At 54.0% G+C, this 17,439-nt stretch overlaps 2 long non-coding RNA genes across 8 annotated transcripts; one reads left to right on the top strand and one right to left on the bottom strand.

Annotated features, from left to right (window-relative positions):
• Nucleotides 1–1,737: 1,737 nt before the first annotated feature.
• Nucleotides 1,738–9,828, bottom strand: LOC144285651 (uncharacterized). The gene is made up of 2 exons (XR_013353895.1): nucleotides 9,241–9,828; nucleotides 1,738–2,619 (listed from the first exon to the last, which is right to left on the bottom strand). It is a non-coding gene; the product is annotated as an uncharacterized LOC144285651 (long non-coding RNA).
• On the top strand, nucleotides 6,927–12,725 carry LOC144285650 (uncharacterized). 7 transcript variants are annotated; one of them, XR_013353892.1, is made up of 4 exons: nucleotides 6,927–7,417; nucleotides 8,074–8,222; nucleotides 10,525–10,675; nucleotides 12,154–12,725. It is a non-coding gene; the product is annotated as an uncharacterized LOC144285650 (long non-coding RNA). The 7 variants fall into 7 exon arrangements; XR_013353890.1 differs by lacking the exon at nucleotides 8,074–8,222 and adding an exon at nucleotides 7,859–8,073 and having other exon boundaries at nucleotides 6,928–7,417; XR_013353891.1 differs by lacking the exon at nucleotides 6,927–7,417 and adding an exon at nucleotides 7,624–8,073 and having other exon boundaries at nucleotides 8,201–8,222.
• Nucleotides 12,726–17,439: the final 4,714 nt, after the last annotated feature.

Below are 17,439 nucleotides of genomic sequence, written 5' to 3'. Positions count from 1 at the left end.
GTGTTAGAACTGGGATCGGAGAGTCAAGATGGGAAGGGCATCCCCTCTTCCTGCTCCCTTTCCTCTGTGGCCCATCTGGAAACTGGCCCCACAACCCCACCCCAGGACAGAGAACTCACCCTGTCCCTGGAACTCACCAGGCTCCGTTAGCAACTATTCTTAAAAGCTCTTCCTGACCCTGGAAGCAGCACCTGCTGCCAGAGAGCTGTCAGATTGTTCAATGCACCTGCCCTTTGACCTAGCGATTCTATTTTTAGAATTTATACCACAGAAACACTCACACGGGTGACAAGGGAAAATGCACAGGAAATCCATTGCATCACTGTTGATAATAGCAGAACTTCAGAAACCATCTAGACACCCATCCCGGGAGCCTGATTATATAAATGTGAAGGCGCTGCCTGATGGAAGAGCAAGAGGCCATGACAAATACTCACCTGATTCCTCAAGGAGTGAAAAATAACAATAAGCCTTCATTTGTATTTCAAAAGGGTCACCTGCACACACACCCTGCTTGCAAGCTCACAGAATCCACAGGGAAAGGGTGGCTCTGACCCAGGAAGGGGTGGGGGGGTCGGATGGGAGGAGGAATCATCCCAGCTTTAAACCCTTTGCTCTTTGACTCTGTTTACTGTGAGTGTGCTCTCCACTGGCCTTCATCCCTCGAGGATGCTGAGTAGCAACTTCTGATACTCACCCACAGCCAGTTCTCTCTTTCTTGGGACCTCCCACCCTTGCGTCGGGTAAGGCCACGAGACCCATGCTGATCAGTAAATTGAGGGAGGAAGTGATAGGATGTGGTTTTCCCTGCCTCAGTGACCGGTAGATGGAGGTACCACAAAACAGAGGCAGCCTTGATCCCTGGGCGCTTTCGCCTGGAGGGCAATTGCCCTGGAGAACGACTTGGACTCGGAGCAGAACTTGCTGTGTGCAAAACAAACTGCTGTTGTGTTGAGACACTTTGTTGTGGCGCTCGTTTGTTACTGCAGCATAACCTAGCCTGGCTAACCCTTACAGATTGGGAAAGCCATGTTCTGGTTCAAGGGATGCCAACAGACCTTAGGCGAGTCCCTTGACTCCTCCAGGCCTCAGTTTTTCCCTGTGCAGAGTGGGGCAAGGGGTTGTTATCTCCACTGATCGGGGCCTGTGCTGCTCACACTCCCAAACTACAAAGGCCTGAGAAGTATACGCCTACACTGAGGGCTGCTGGATGCTGAGCGCTCAAGGAACACCGGCCACTGAGTGGACCATCTCGGGGACCATCTCGGGGACATCATGCCATACCATGGGATCCTCTGGGGCCCCAGGAAGGAGGCAACGTCATGATCCCCAAGGCCCCATGAGGAAAAAGGAAGCTCAGAGAAGTGAAGTCACTTGCCCAGGCACACCAACATCTGTGACTCTTAACTGCTCTAATGATAACTCCTATCTGGTATTTTAATTTATTTCTTATAAATGCAACTGAAAAGAAAGTCCACCAGTGGCAACTTGAAAGAACTTAGAATAAGGATTTTTTTTTTAAGATTCTATTTATTTGAGAGAGAGAGAGAGCACACCAGTGGGAGGGGCAGGGGGAGAGGAAGGGAGAGAATCTTGAGCAGACTCCATGCTAAGTTCAGAGCCAAATGCGGGGCTGGATCCCATGACTCTGAGATCATGACCTGAGCCAAAACCAGATGCTTAACCAACTGAGCCACCCAAGCTGCCCCTGGAAATTTTAAAAAATTTATCATCGTAACCACTTAAAAAAATATTTTATTTATTTATTCATTAGATACACACACACACACAGAGACAGAGACATAGGCAGAGGGAGAAGCAGGCTCCCTGTGGGGAGCCCGATGTGGGACTCGATCCCCGGTCCCCGAGATCACGACCTGAGCCAAAGACAGATGCTCAACCACTGAGCCACCCAGGTGCCCCCATCTTTTAAGCGTGCAGTTCAGTAGCAGTAAGTACGCTCCCAAGCTTGTGCAGCCGTCACCCCATCAATCTCCAGAACTCTCGTTATCTTGCTCAAATCTTCCCTATGAAACACTTGCTCCCCATCCCCCCCAGCCCTGGCCCCCACCATTCTATTTCTGACCCTGTGACCTTGCCCCTTCTAGGGACCTAATACAGGTGGAATCATGCTGTATTTGTCCTGTGTCTGGCTTATTTCACTTAGCGCAACGTCCCCAAGGTCCATCCACACTGAAGCACGTGCCAGAACTGCCTTCCTTTTTAAGGCTGAATGGTATTCCATCGCAGGTCCAGACCACATTCTGTTGATCCACAGGCCTGTGGACAGACACTTCCGTCGTTCCTACCTTTTGGCTATGGTGAATGATGCCGCGGCGAACACGGGTGTACATATATCTGCTTGAGCCCCCTGCTTTCAGTTCTTTTGGGTATATGCCCAGAAGTGGAATTGCTGGATCATATGGTAATTCTATTTTTAATTTTTTTGAAGAAACGCCATACTGTTTTCCACCGTGGCCGCCCCATTTCCCATTCCCACCATTGGGGCACGAGGTTCAATTTCTCCACATCCTCACCAACACTGGTGATCTTCTGTGAAGTATTAACTCATGTGCTTTTCATTTTCATTTCTCTGATGATCACTCGGGGAATAAGAATCTTTAAAATGCAAAAAAAAAAAAAAAAAAGAGTTTTTAAAATGCCGCTGGTGAGTCTATAATGGTGTAATCATCAGGTCCTGCTTCCATGGGAGGGAGCCAGGGTCTGGGGTGCTGCCCCCTTCCTGGGGATGCTTCACCCACATCTCCAAGTCCTTAGCTCCCCACCAGGTGAGCGAGGCTCTGCGTGACCTGCACCCCCGTGAACGGCCTAGAGTGGAGGCCCTGCCCTCCTTGGGTCCTGACTTCTCCAGAACCACTGTCTCTAATGTTGCAATCTCTACCCCCCCTCCTTGTCCAACCTCCACCCTGCCCCTGCCCCACTAGGCCTGACAGGAACTGAGCTGGGCCTTTCCAGTGCTGGCTGACTCTGTTACCTAGAGTGTCTGCCCTGGCCTGGGACACGGAGCAGAGCAGAGTCAACACCACACGGCGAGGCATGGGGCAGGGAGGGGGCGGGGCGGGTGTCATCGGCAGGTCTCTGGGTCTCTCATTTCCAGATGGGGGCACCTATAGGTGTGGGGAAAGAGCAGGGCCTCTGGAGCCAGATGGACTCAGGCTGAGTTCCATCTCTACCATTCCCCGGCTGTGTGACCTTGGATAAATCACTTCCCTCTTCCCCTCCTGCCCTCATTTTTTCACCTGGAGAATGGCTGAGATGGTGCTTGGCACATTCAAGCACTCCCTCAAGACTTTCTAGAATTACCAGCATCAGCCTCATTATCACAATATCCACACGACTAGTCAGCTCACGTCTGTGTCAGACAGTCCATGGCTCCCTACTGCTGGCAGAAGAAAGTCTACCACGCTCATAGACTGGTGGATGCTGCCTGACTGGCCCCTGCCAACATCTCCAACATCCTCTTCCTGTCACTCAACACATTCAAGTCACCAGGACCACCCTCCTTTCACTCAGACACCCAGCACTCCTTTCTACCACAGGCCCTTTGCATATGCTCTTCTTCCTGCCTGAAATATGCTTTCCCCACCCCACTCTACTCCCATCCCTCCAACAATTAATGCTAAAAGGCCCTGTCTCACCTCAGATATTACTTCTTCAGAGAAGTCTTCCTGGACACTCCCACACCCATCCACTTGGGAACCTTGCCCCTCCCCCCATAGCACTTCCCATATGCACTCACAGTACTGAATTGTGCGATTACTTGAGGAATGTCAGCCACCCCACATGAGCTCCACAAGGCCAGGATCATGCCTGTTTTGCTCCTCGCTATAGTGCAAGCGCTGAGGACAGGTTGATCCAGGTACCCCCAAAATATCCATCAAATTGAATTATCAACTTCCAGAATCTCCCTGATTTTGGAAACTCGGATTTGTTTCAACAAAGACAATCCATTACCCACATAGCTAAATGAGCTTTAACTTTCATACCTTTGATGAGACAAATCTGAGAAAACCCTCAGCTAGATCCTGTGTCCTAATTTCTCTGCTCAGAAAAATATGGTCACTGAACTCAGAGCAGCTGTTCACAATTCCTGCTGTGCCTCCTCACCATCCAGCCTCCTGTCCCCCTTGCTCAGAACGCACAGGAGGCTCCAGGTTGCTCCACGCGGGTCACCCCTTGCTTGGGGATAAACGCCAACTATGAGTAATGGGGGGTTTGCAGAGGGAGATGCAGATGCATTTTTGGCCCCATCAGCAAGATCAGCAAGAGCCATGGTGGCCCCTTGCCTGGGGTTAGGGCCTGACTCAGCTGATGCCCACATGGTAGCCCCCCAACCAGCTGGGGAGTAAGGATGTGGACCCTAAGGGGGCCACGGGGCAGGAGGCTTCGTGTTGCCAAAATCCATGTGTTTACCAACTGGTCCATCCTCACGCTCATCTATTTCAATAGCTGTGGTGCAGCTACTATCCTGTGCTGGGCGCTTTGTGGGAGGACCTCAGTGCAGACCCGGTCCTGCCCTCCTCTAGCAGGAGAAGGACCTCAAGGACCTTGAAAAGTGATTACACAAACACAGGAATTATTTCTAAGGGCGTCCAGGGCTCCACCCCTTTCTCCAAGCTTGCTACCCCTGCTTCTCTGGGCTTAGGGCCTATGGGTGGTGGGGATCCTTTACAGGATGCTCCGGGAGGCCCCTGGGGGAGGCGGTATCCAGATGGGGAGAGTGTGGATATCCCTCCGAAATGTCCTCAATGGGGGCACTTGTGTGGCTCCGTGGTTGAGCGTCTGCCTTTGGCTCAGGGGGTGGTGATTCTGGGGCCCTGAGGTTGAGTTCCACATCGGTCTCCCACAGGGAGACTGCTTCTCCCTCTCCTAAGTCTCTGCCTCTCTCTGTGCGTCTATCATGAATAAATAAAATCTTTAATAAATAAAATAAAATAAAATAAAATAAAATAAAATAAAATAAAACAAAACAAAACATCCTCAATAAAAAACTTTCTTGACTCTGAGATGCGAACTAGTTATGGGTAACACCCACTGTGGGCACTAAGGGCTGATAGAGGTTGGAGCCAACTTGGGGAAGTGACACTCCACCCTGAGGAGGCCCGGAAGAAGGGTGGACTGTCCCAAGACACAGGTGAATTGAAGGACGACTTGGGATCTGGGGTCACTGCCCGGTTGGGCTCCATGGTGTGGCCTGGGGGTGTGGATTGTCCTGTGTGAATGGGACTGTCCCATTCACACGCACATGCACACTCCCACATGCGTATGCACATGCACATACCCGTAGAGGGCTTCTCTGGAGAGCCTGCACCCCATTTCTTGCCCAGAATTGCCAGGCTTACCCATCAGGCAGCAGACTCCACTCATCCCCCAGTGGTCAACGTCCTCAGCTAAGCTGGGGTGCCCCAGCCTTTCTGGACCCTCTGCCTTCTGGCTTCTTACAGCTGCCTGGCTGCCATTCTGCAGCTGGGGCCACGGAGGCTTCTTCTGGAAAGGGGAGCCAATTGGGGTGGGGATGGAGAGGCAAGAAGCTGCATTTCCTGAGAAGGGAGGCCTGAACCGCAGGGAGATGGAGACCCTCAGGGAAATTCGCACCCCAGCTGCTTACAGCCCGAAGACAAGAATTCTCAGCTGCTGTCACATGGACACACACACACATGCACACTGACACACATGGGCACGGACGCATACAGTCCTACCCTCCCACTAGCACACGCTGCCCTGCAGATACACACTGACACACTCATAATGACATGCCAACACAATGCTCCAGTGCTCACACACACACACACACACACACAAATGTAAAACTCTGTCTGCCGTCTGCTTCAGAACAGCCCTCTCCTGAGGCTACAGCCTCCTCTGCTCACCGTTCCCATGATCCTCTAGGCTGCCCCCCCAGCTGCCACATCGCCCCAAATCCTGAGAAATCAGGAAAGATTCTTTTAAAACTCACACCTCGGATTTTAGGCTTAAACAATATTTTGAAAACTTGGGGCTCAGCTCTCAGGCTCAATCAGAGGTGATCTTGTGTTCCCAGGCAGGTGGGGGCTGGTTGGAGGCTGGAGCCCCGGTTGAGCACCCCGGGCTACAGAGTGGGGGAGGGGCAGCGCCCATGGGTGGGGGAGCCCCACCAAACTCTGCTGGGCGAGAGACGGCTGAGGGCTGTGGGGTCAAGGACACGGGTCTGGGAGTCCCAATCTCCCCTTCTCACCGCATTCATGCTGCAATCCTTCCCAAGGGGCGTCTCTCTGGAGAGACTCAGTTTCCCTATCTGCACAGTGGGTGCGACCTACCCCATGGGGCCAGTGTGAGGCTTAAATGACATCACACCTGTGAAGTGATAAGCCCTGGAAGCCCCAGAAAAGAAAGTGAGGGTGGGATGGGCAAACCTCGTGCCAGTGACACCCCCTCCTTTCTCCCGCCTCCGGTGGAAACCAGCCTGAAAATAACCAGCTTTTTCCTTTTCACTGCGGCTGAAGCAGCGCTTCCCGTAGGACTGTGCTTATCAGAAGCAAAGCCGCTCTCTCTGCCAGAAGGTGACTGTGGGGGCTCCGGCTCCCCCTCCAGCCTCCAGCCCGACTCCCACGGAGGAAACGCTGAATTTCCTCCCGCGTTCAGGCCTCTACCCACCGGCCCCCAGCCCCCCAAACAATTTTGCATATATTTAAATCTCCTCTGCTGTTGCCAGTCTGAGCCGCAACCCCCCCACCAGCCCCCGAAAAAGAGAGAGAGGAATTACAAAGCCCATCATTTGTCTCCGTCCCCGCACCCCATCTATCAGGGCCCGAGCCCGTCGCCTGCGAGGAGGCGCGCGCCCGGACGGCCGCTTTAATGGGGCGCCGCGTGTGACTGTGCGGCCGCGGCGGGCGCAGCCGGCCGGCATTTGCATACATATTAAACGGAGCAGTAAAAAATGCAGACATGCAAACCATTTGGACGGGCTCCTCGGCGCAGAGCCTGCCAGGAAATCAATCTTCTGGTTTCTTAAAGGAAACCTGCTCGGGAGGAGGTGGTGAAGCGGCGCAGCCTGCAGGCCCTGGGAGGGGGCGGCCGTCATCTGTCCATCTGTCCGCCGCAGCCCAGCCGGCCGTGGGGGTCCTTGCCGGCCGCGGCCTCGGTGGCCCTCGGACAGGGAGCAGGGAGGGACGCCGAGCCACCGTCCGTCCACCCTGGGTGTGGGCCCTGGGGCCTGGCTGGGCTGGCCGTGTGCCCTAGAGCAAGAGGCTTGGCCCCTCTGAGCTCCCCTCGCCCGGTGGCAGTGATCCTTTCTCTGGCTGCGCTCCCCACCCCCAGGGGATGGTGAAGATTCTTCCCTCACTTTGTGACTCTGGGACTTAAAGGATTCAGCGGAGGTGGCCCAGCCCCTCTCTGCAGAGCCAGGATCCCAAGCCAGGTGTGAAGGAGACTGGCCAAGAGCAGAGGCTCTGGAGGCAGGTGGCCTGAATTCAAAGTCAGGCTCCACTCTTTCCAAGCTGTTTGACCCTGGGCAAGTGTGCTAACCTCTCTGTTTCCTGGGGGGGGGGGGGGGGGGATGAGGCTCAATCCACCTCCCTCTTAGGTGTGTTGTTGGATTAAAGTAGGTCAGCCATTGCCTGGCATGAAGTAAGGAAATCCATAAATGATGGTAGAGCAGAGTGGAGGAGGGTTCTTGGTGTTACTGGTATGGTTTTTCCAGGTTAAAATCCCTCTCTGTGTCTGCATGGCCTGGTGAGTCATTCCTCCCTCCAGTCTTCTTACCTATAAACACGGTGTTTGAGTCTCATACGAATGTCTCACTAACATGGATCACCTACTCCACCCTGGGTCCCAGTACCTCCACTGCTGTTTCCACCAGATGCAGCCAAGGAAGCCCCTCAGAGGGCTGCTGAGCCCATCATCCTCTGGCAGCTTAGCAAAGCCCAGGGCCTGAGTGCTGGGGGATACCCTGTGCAAGCCCCGAATGGATTGAACATCTGTGGGACCAAGAAAGGCAAATGGCCCAGAACCTTAGCACAAACAGGCTGCTGCTGCCTGTGCCACCTGCCCTCTCAACTTCATTCCACTTTACAGGTAAGGAAACTGAGGCTCAGCAAGAGGTGCCAAGGCCGGGCTGTGGTGGTCTGACTGACTATAGGCTGCCTCCCCAGACGTCACTGGTAAATGCTGTCGGTGGACTGAGCTCATTCTGGGGTCCTAGGGATGCTGCGCCTGCCAAAAAGGTGTGTGCTGGTGAAGAAAGAAATCTGTCTTGTGCCTGGGCGGTACCCCTAACGGTCCTTCCTTGACGAAGTGGGAGTGAAGAAGGAAAGGTTTGCCTTCCCTTGGTTCTCACGCCTGGAGGTGAGGAATGGAGGTGACCAGCATCCCCAGGACAGGCTAAGCAGTGGGCAATGCTAGGGAGCTGATGGGGGTGGGGGAGTGTGCCCAGGCTAGGGAAAGCCACCTTCCTGTCTGAGCCCTGAGGACTGGAGTGAAGAGCCAGGCCAGGGCTTGGGTTGCAGGGGGGGGTGGGGGGGGCACGGGTGTTTGCCTCCAGTGGAGAGCGCTTCCCATCTAAGCCCCTGGTGACCTCCACGCATGTGGAGCTGTAGCCTGGTGCCATGGGAACAGAAAAGACTGAATCCAGGGTGTGGTCCAGTTCAGGGGTGCCTCCCTGTGTGACCCTGGGCAAAGGCCCTGCTCTCTCTGGGCCAAGGTGGCTGAGCCATCTGTATTCCTTCTCTGTCTCCCCTGGGAAACCCCTCCCTCTTGCCCCCCGCCCCCCCCCCCGCCCGCCCCCAGGCTCCAAAGCTCTCTGGGCCTCCATCTCTCCATCCCTCCACCTCCCTCCGCCTGCTCTCAAGTACAACCCCCCCCACCACCACCACCTACTGCCGGGCAGGCGGGTAAAGGCGGGAGGGGCAGGAGTTACAGGAACCGGCTGGGCCCAGGCGATTGCTCAACTGGGGAGCCTGGCCCTGCCGGCCTCCACAGGCCTCCACTTCCACCAGCCCGCCCTCCCTCCCAGCTCTGCATTGCAAACATTCCTCGCCAACCTCGGTCGCTGCAGCCCCGGAAGAGGGAACTGCCGCAGACACAGCATGAGGCCGCCAGAAACGCTTAACCCCTTCTGTCCTTCCAGGGAGAGGCTGGGGGGGGGGCAGGTGGGTGGATCTGGGTGGCTGCTGGGGTGTCCAGGCTCTGAGTGACCTGGTCAGGTGAATGGCCGGCCACCCTGGCTTGCCCCGGGTTACTAACCTTAATCAACAGGCTCTCTCCGGCCCTGGATTCACTCAGCAGCCATTTCCAGAGCTCTCCTTGGGTGCCAGACCTGGGGGATCAGACATGGAGGTCCTCATGGTCTAGTGTGTGCGGGGTGGGGGGTGGTGGTGGAGAGAGGTTGTCAGATAAAGAGGAGTTTTTTTAGATCATCACAATGATGAGTGCTACAAAAGAGAAGTACAGGGTGAGCCTGCGTGTGAACTAAAGTGGCTCAACTAGGCAGGGAGGGCTTCCTGGAGGAAGTGACATTTCATGAACCATGAGAAGAAGAGAGGGAGGGTTCTAGGCAGAGAATGCAGCAAGCAGGAAGCTCTAGAGAGAAGGAGGGAGAGGTCAGTGTGTTCCAGTCCCTATGTCTGAAGGAGAGCGGGCAGGGGGTGGAGAGCCCTCAGATGGGAGGCTTTGGCCTGTGCCAGGCTCCAGAAGGCCTTGGGGCCACTCCCAGGTGTAGACTGTCTTCTGTGGGTGGTGAGGAGCCACAGGTGGGTTCTACGTGGGGAATGACAGTCAAATCCAACTCTAGGCACCGTGATTCCTGTGAAAAACGGAACCTTAACAGAAAGGGGGAGCTAGCATGTTTTCAAGTACAGACCAAATACACTCTAAGGCCAGAACACCTGAACCACGCCAAAGTGCCACCAACAGGAGACATTTCAAATGGCAGCCTGGCAGCCGGGCCTGGCACTGGCTTCTCTTGGGGCCTGGGTGGCCACTCCGAGGCTTGCTGTCCCCAGCCCAGCTAGAGGCAGCAGGCTCGGGTTGGTTCCTCCTACCAGGATGGTACATGGGCCCTTCCACACTCCTGACAACCACTCTGCAGACAGCTGGAGCTCAATAAATGCAGCAGCTAGAGAGCTGAAGTTAACAGGCTGAGGGATCATCCAGGTCCTCAGCCTCCTCACTTCACAGGTGAAGGAACAGACCTAGAGGCAGGAGTGGCAGAGCTGGGCTGGCCGTTGTGGGTATGCCCCGGCACAGGGGCGGAGGGGCATGCATGGCCACAGCACGCGTCCAGGGAGGAGACCAGCCTGCCTGTGACCTTGGCATCCACAGAAGCGACCCTCCAACCCAGAAAACCAAGAACCATTTGGAAATGGGCAGTAACTAAACCTGGCTCATGGAGGAGTCTACTCCTCTGTTCCCTTAGAGCTCGAGGGAATGAGCCAGAAGACAAAGTAAGCTGGTAGGAAACTTCTAGGCCGTATTGATTTCACTGTGGACATGTTTTCTTTTCTTCTTCTTCTTCTTTTTTTAATGAAGTATTACAGCATCGACATACCAAGAAGATAAAAATGGAGCTGCTCTGATTGGAGAGGAAGGGGGTATCCTTGGACTTACCCCATGCACACCCACACAGGCTGTGTCTTCCTGACGAGCCCCAGTCTCTTCAGAATGGACTGAGGATCAGCAGGTGAGTCCCTCCCCGGATTTTAGGGATGGGGAAACTGAGGCCCAGAGAGGCAACTCTTGCCCAGAGTCACACAGCCTCAAGGAACGGAGCCAGTGTGCCCCCAGGTCAGCCTGTCCCAAAGACCTGCCATTACTCGCTACCACTCAAACTCCCTCCATCAGCCCAGGCCTAGGCTGAGAGATCAGGAACCAGTGCCCACATTCCATTTTCTGAGAGTCCAGGACTGGTCTGTTTGTTGGGATAGCACAGTTAGCCAGAGCTCCCCAAGTGCTGCTCAGCAGGTTGAGACTTCTGGAAGGAGAACACACCCAGGATGCTCCCTCTATTAAAATCATGCCCCAACAGGACAGGAAGGGGCTGGGCACACTCCATGCCTACACTTGCCTCAAACAGAAGGAGTGGCTGAGTTCCAGCCCTCTGGGGTCACCCCTGCAGGAGGCCCAAACAACAGCTAATGTCTGTGTTGTGGCTCCGGGTCCACTCTTGGTCACAGAGCAAGGCTCCTTCCAGGCAGTGATGGTTCTATAAGGGTTTTTGTTTTGTTTTTTTAAGATGTTATTTATTTATTTGACAGAGAGAAAGCATAAGCAGGGGGAGCTGCAGAGAGAGAGAGGGAGAAGCAGGCTCCCCACTGAGCAGGGAGCCCGACTTGGAGATCCATCCCAGGACCCCAGGATCATGACCTGAGCCAAAGGCAGTTCTTTGAACCCTGCCACCAGCTTTGTCACAGTAAAGCATCCCAGAGCCCTTTTGCTGGGCCAGGGATCGTCTCTCTGAATCAACACAACCTGAGGGACTCGCCAGCATCACCCCATTTTGTAGATGGGAAACTGAGGACTATGAGGTCACTTGCCTGGGGTTGCACGGCTCATAGCAGAAGGGCAGGCCTAGGAAATCAATATTTTATTTTTTATTTTTTAAAATTTTATTTATTTATCCATGAGAGACACACAGGGAGAGAGAGGCAGAGACACAGGCAGATGGAGAAGCAGGCTCCATGCAGGGAGCCCGATATGAGACTCGATCCCAGAACTCCAGGATCACACCCTGGGCCGAAGGCAGGCGCTCAACCACTGAGCCACCCGGGGATCCCGGAAATCAATATTTTAAACTCATCTATTTATTATCAGTTTATCTTTGGCATTTCTCCAAAGCTTACTCTCTAATCTTCCCCACACACGGGTTCACCTGGGTCACTGATTTTGTCTCTGAACTTCCAGAAGGCAGAGATGCTTGGGTTGTCATAGCCCTCATCCCGAAATAATCTCATTTTGTGCACTTTTCAGAAAGGAGTGGCCTAACGTGGAGGTACTCGTGGAACGTCAGGGACAAGGATTGCACAGTGCCCTGATGCCCGAGAGGCGCCCGGCACATGGGGGTGGGGTGGGGTGGGGAGGTGGGGGCAGGGAGAGCTCTTGGCAAACGGGGCAGGATGAATACGGTTGCTGTGGTTGGCTGTGTTCTTTCTCCTCCCTTAGATCACAGGGCAGCAGGTTCACTTGTCAGAGTTGCTAACTGGCACCAGATGTTAAGACCCAACTGCATGAATGAGACCCGCTTCCTGGCCTTCTTGTGCTGAAGTGATGGCGACTGGCCAGTCAGCCTTCGAGATGGTCTCCAGATGGCTCCTTCCTCCTGTTCACATCTCTGTAGGCCCCTCCCACGGTGAATAGGGCTCCCTGTGTGACCAACAGGATGCTGTAGGAATGACCCAAGGTTAGGTCATAAAAGGCACCATGGCTTCAGTCTTGCTCCCTGGAGTCACTCCCCTGGGGGAAGCCAGCCTCCATGTTGTAAGGACACTCAAGCAATCCTACAGAGAAGACCCTGTGGTGAGGAACCGAGGTCTCTGCCTTGCCAGCCTTGCAAGTGCACCATCTAAGGAGCCCATGGTCCAGCCCCAGTCAAGCTGTCAGATGACGCAGCCCCCACAACACCTTAGCGGCAATCCCAAAAGAGACCACAAGCTGGAACCATCCAGCTAACCCACTTCTCAATTCCTTACCCACAGAAACTTGGAGAATAAATGCCAATGATTTTAAGCCACTAAGTTTGGGGTGATTTGTTACACAGCTATAGGTAACTAACACGGGAACAGAGAGACTTTTTATTATGAGGGTCTTTCACTAACTTGGTTCCTGAACTGTGCTCTGTGGAGTACTGATTCCAGAAGAGGCTATGGAAAAGCACAGTCTGTCTTGTGTGGGCAGACCGTGACTTGAGTCTCTCATGCCAGATTCCCAGTGCTCCTTGGCATGCCATCCAAGCACACCCCTCTGGGCAAGGACACCTAACTTTCTCCTAACCCTGCATTTCTCAGGAGTCTTTGCAGAGCTCTGACACCAGAGCTTCAGAGCACTCTTTGGGAAACACAGCCCAACTGTCATGGCAGCAAGCTCCTTGAGCACATTGAATTATTGTGCCCGGTACAAAAACAAAAACACCTCCAGCCTGATATTCAGAGGAGTGTGGCCTCCGGTATTCTTTTTGTTTTGTTTTGTTTTGTTTTAAGATTTTATTTTTTTATTCATGAGAGACACAGAGAGAGAGAGACAGAGACAGAGATATATGGCAGAAGGAGAAGCAGGCTCCCTGTGGGGAGCCCGATGCGGGACTCTATCCCAGGACCCTGGGATCATGACCTGAGCCAGAGGCAGATGTTCAGCCACTGAGCCACCAGGAGTCCCGGCCTCTGGCATTAGAGAGCCACAGTGGCTGGCCTGCCAGGGCAGACAGCCTGTCTGGGCTCCTTTTCCAGGGAAGGGGCTGATTTGCCCTGTATCCTGCCAGTCCCACCAGTCTCACACTCGGCGGTATTGGTCAGGGTCCCAGACCAGTGTCTGGCTGTGGACCTCAGACCATTAAGGGACCCCTGAGGACTCAGATTTTGGTTTCTACCTCTGCAGCTCCAGCTTTCCTGAGCTCTGTAGCCCCAGCACGTGGGCCATGCTGCGCCCGTGAACTCCCCACCCCTCTCGTTGGCGAGGGCCGAATCCTCAGTGCCAATGCCTCTGAGTTGAATATTTCTCAGTGGGCGTGCTACCATGGTCTTAAAACACGAACCACTGGAAAATAGCATTTGATATAGAAAAATTCATTTTACAGGCAACTTTTCTAAGAGCGAATCCACCCCCTTCAGCGAGAGAAGCTGTGCTGAGAAAACCCGCATTCTTTCAGGCCCCTGGGGCTGCGTGGGGGTGGGAACAGAGAGCTTTCTACATGCTAGGAGGCAGAGGGCTTTTCTTTTGTTGAAAACATAATTTTACCCTCATGTCACTTCATTTTTCCCCCGGCATGGACATTCAGGGGCTCTCAGGCCTTTCTGGAGCCTTCCAGTGGCCTGCCTTCCTCCTGGGGCCGGAGTGTGATCCCAGCAGTTGCCTCACCCCAGAGCCCCTGCTCAGGCCTGCTGCACCCAAATACACATTTGGACAAGATCCCCAGGTGATCTGGGCCACACTGAAGTTGGGGAGTGCTCAGATGCCCCCCAAACTATCATCCCCAGGTGCCCCCAGCCTGCCCACCTCCGGGCTGCCATGCCTGGCCTCCTCACTCCCCTTCCGGGCTCTCTACCCCATCACAGATGGCTTCTCATAGGGGCGTCAGGTGCCTTCTATACCTCTGCACCCCCTTTCATCACAGACATCCAGTGACATGGTCAGGACAAGAGGGGTGGGAAGTCAAGAGACCCAAACAAGAGGTAATGCCAGCAGTAAAGACACCCGGGCCTTACAGAGTGCTCACAACCCAGCAGGGACATGGTGAGAGCCAGAAACTCAGAGAGGGGAGGCCATCTACCCAAGGTCACACAGCCAAAGAAAGGCAGAAGCCTATGTCTCATCAGCCACTGAGCTCTCCAGAACCCCTTGCTCACGTGTGAGGACTCCCTGGATGGGGGAAGTGGGAGTGGCTGTGGAGTTGTGGAAGACTTACACCTCCATCCCAGCTGGCTCACCCCACGGTTCCCAAGCTGGGTTCCCTGGGACAGTGGGGGGGTGCCTCAAAAGCCGTCTAAGGGGACTCCATGCTGTTTACAGCCTCCTGCAATTTCCCGTGGTTATTGTATCTTTACTGATGGCCAGGCCACCTCGAGCTACACACACTGTCATGTTGCTCGGCTTCGGGTGAGATTCTATCAACCCACCGAGCTCATTCAGACTCTCTGGGGATGATGGGATTTGAACAGGCATCCTGGTTGCCCATGATTAACCTAAAATGTGAAAGCTTATATTACTTAACAAATGCAGGTTTCTTGTTGGACAAACATGGGCCTTGGGGCAAGTACCAGCAGGAAGGGCTTTTCTGGTGGGAGCGTAGAGAGGAATGGTCTAGAACTCTCAGTTACTGAAGGGAGGGCATTTGTCTCCATTTTTTTTTTTTTTTTTTTTCAGCAGCGGCACCTGCTTTCCCAGATCTTCTTTAAAATGAAGCAAGTGCTTCCCCGTCCCCTCCCAGCCTTGCGGGTGCTGAGGTGCTGGGGTGCAGAGACAGCCCCGCCGGCGGCAGCAGCAGCGCTGGGCCTCCACAGGCTGCCCTGGGAAGCAAGGGATGGGCGGGGCCGACCGTGCACACAGCCCAGCTCCTCGCTGGATGCCCTTCAGGCCACATTCTCAACGAAAGCTGTCCTCGAGGATGACGTGCGGGCTCTTGTTTGCAGGTTTTCAGAGGAGCATGGTGGAAATCAGCCACAGTGGAACTTGAATTTCTTGCAGAAACCTGCAAGATGTGGCTTGGGCCTCTCCGTGCAGCACCTTCCTTCCCGTCATGGGCATGTCTGAGGGCGCAGGTGGGTCTGGGCTGGTGCTTCTCCTGCTCCTTCTAGGCAGACCCTGGCCTCCACCCCTCTACCCCTCCCACCACCACCCCAAACCCACAGGAGGTTTGCAGCCTTGGAGGTACTGGCCAGGAGCCCTCAGAGGTTGCAGACCAGGCCTCTGAGGTCTGATGGATGCAGAGGACTTGAAATCAACTGACAGGCTCACCTTGCAGCCCGTTTGCAAGACATGCTTCCCCCATCTCAAGATGTTTCATTGGTGGTGGGTCCCCACCAGAAGGACCCGGGGCCACTGAAATATGTCCTTCCAGCTGGGACCTTGGGCACAGGACTGGAGTGGGGGAGGGGCATGGTGATTTCTTAAAAACAATTCTCACATATCTGAGTAACGGGACCTGGAGACCTAAGTTCAAGAGCAGGGACTAGAACACCACAGTGAAGGGCCAAGCACACTAGGCTTCAAGTCCAACTCAAGAGGAGTCCGGTTTGAGATATGAAAAATGCACCATCCATCTCAGCCACAGCAAACGGCTTAGAACTCTGACGTCAATGCACTAATAAGGGCACTTTTCATAGCAAGGTCCTGCGGGAGGGAGTCTCTCGGTGGTTCTTTACTTACATGACGGGTCAGTTTCACAGCCTTGGGTGGCTGCTGGTCCACCAGGTGTTTTCATTGGCCTGTCCTAGGAGATGTGGCTCCTCCAGGGCAGGGACCACCTCTGGTTCATCTTTGTGCCCTAAAAGCCCACCTGGTGCCCTATAGTCAGCACTCAAAGTCCCAGTGGTGTGTCTCGGCCACCAAGCTGAGCTCCCTTTGGCAGCAGGGCTCCATTCTGTTCGCTGAGAACAAAGTGTCCACCTCCGAAGCCTGGCCTCTCAGTTTCTCCCAGTGGGATCTTAAGCCAGTCACTTCCCCTCTCTGCGCCTACTTCTCTTCACTCAGGAAAAGGTGATCCCAGTCACTCAAGTCTTGTGGGATTGCATTAGGGCGGCCCGAGCAGGTAAAGAGTTTCACTCACACCTAGTGTGTAGGACATACCCTGGGGAAGGATATCACCGTCCAGTCTTCCAAGGGTCCCGTGTGTTGCTGGGCACACAGCAGGTGCTCAGATGTGTTCAGGCAGATTTCTTTAAACCCACATTTCTTAAAGTATAGGGATAAAAATCTTATGTTATTTGTGGAAATTGGGGGGGGGGGCACAGAGGGTGAGGGAAGGAGAGACTCCTAAGCAGGCTCCATGCCCAGTAAGGAGCCTGACACAGGGCTCAATCCTACAACCCCAAGATCATGACCTGAGCCGAAATTAAGAGTCAGACGCTTACCCGATTGAGCCACACAGGAGCCCTAAAAATGTATTCTTTTAAAAAAGAGAGCTTGACCTCTTTCTCCCCATCTACAGCCAGGTATTAAGATAGATACAGGCAAAAAAAAAAAAGATAGATACATGCACGTCCCCATTTTATGGATGAGGAAGCCAAGGCTCAGAGAGGTCAGATAGGCTCCCAAGGTCACTCAGAGGTAGAGTCAAACTCTTAAATATTAGCATCTTGGGTTCCTAACCCTGGCCTGTCTGAGATGCTTGCTTAAACCCCCCAGAACCAGGAGCCCCATCACAGAGAAAAGCAACAGTGACCACCGGCACATATGAATTAACCTGGCCAGTAATCCTATAGTAAGGTCACATCCCCTTCAAAGATTTCTCTGAGTGGAAACTAATACAACAAAGAAGGGAAATTTGAATCAGGTCACACACACACAAACAGCACCTCTGGAAGAGTGCAAATTCCCTGAGACTGAGCTAACTCTGGCCAACTTTCATCTCATTCCCTTGTAAGCGTGGAAGAGGTGGGGAAGGGGCAGGTTCAGTTTAGAAGACTCCCGGGTTTCAGTAAGACCTGAGAAGAGTTGGTGGAGGGTGAGGGTGAGGGTGAGGGTGGGGGTGGGGGTGGGGGCGGGGGTGGGAGGACCGGAGCTCTGTAGCTTTCCTGA

Source organism: Canis aureus, chromosome 16 (genome assembly GCF_053574225.1).
Source record: "Canis aureus isolate CA01 chromosome 16, VMU_Caureus_v.1.0, whole genome shotgun sequence".
In the NCBI taxonomy this organism is placed as follows: domain Eukaryota; kingdom Metazoa; phylum Chordata; class Mammalia; order Carnivora; family Canidae; genus Canis; species Canis aureus.
This window is presented reverse-complemented; position numbering and strand designations above follow the sequence as displayed.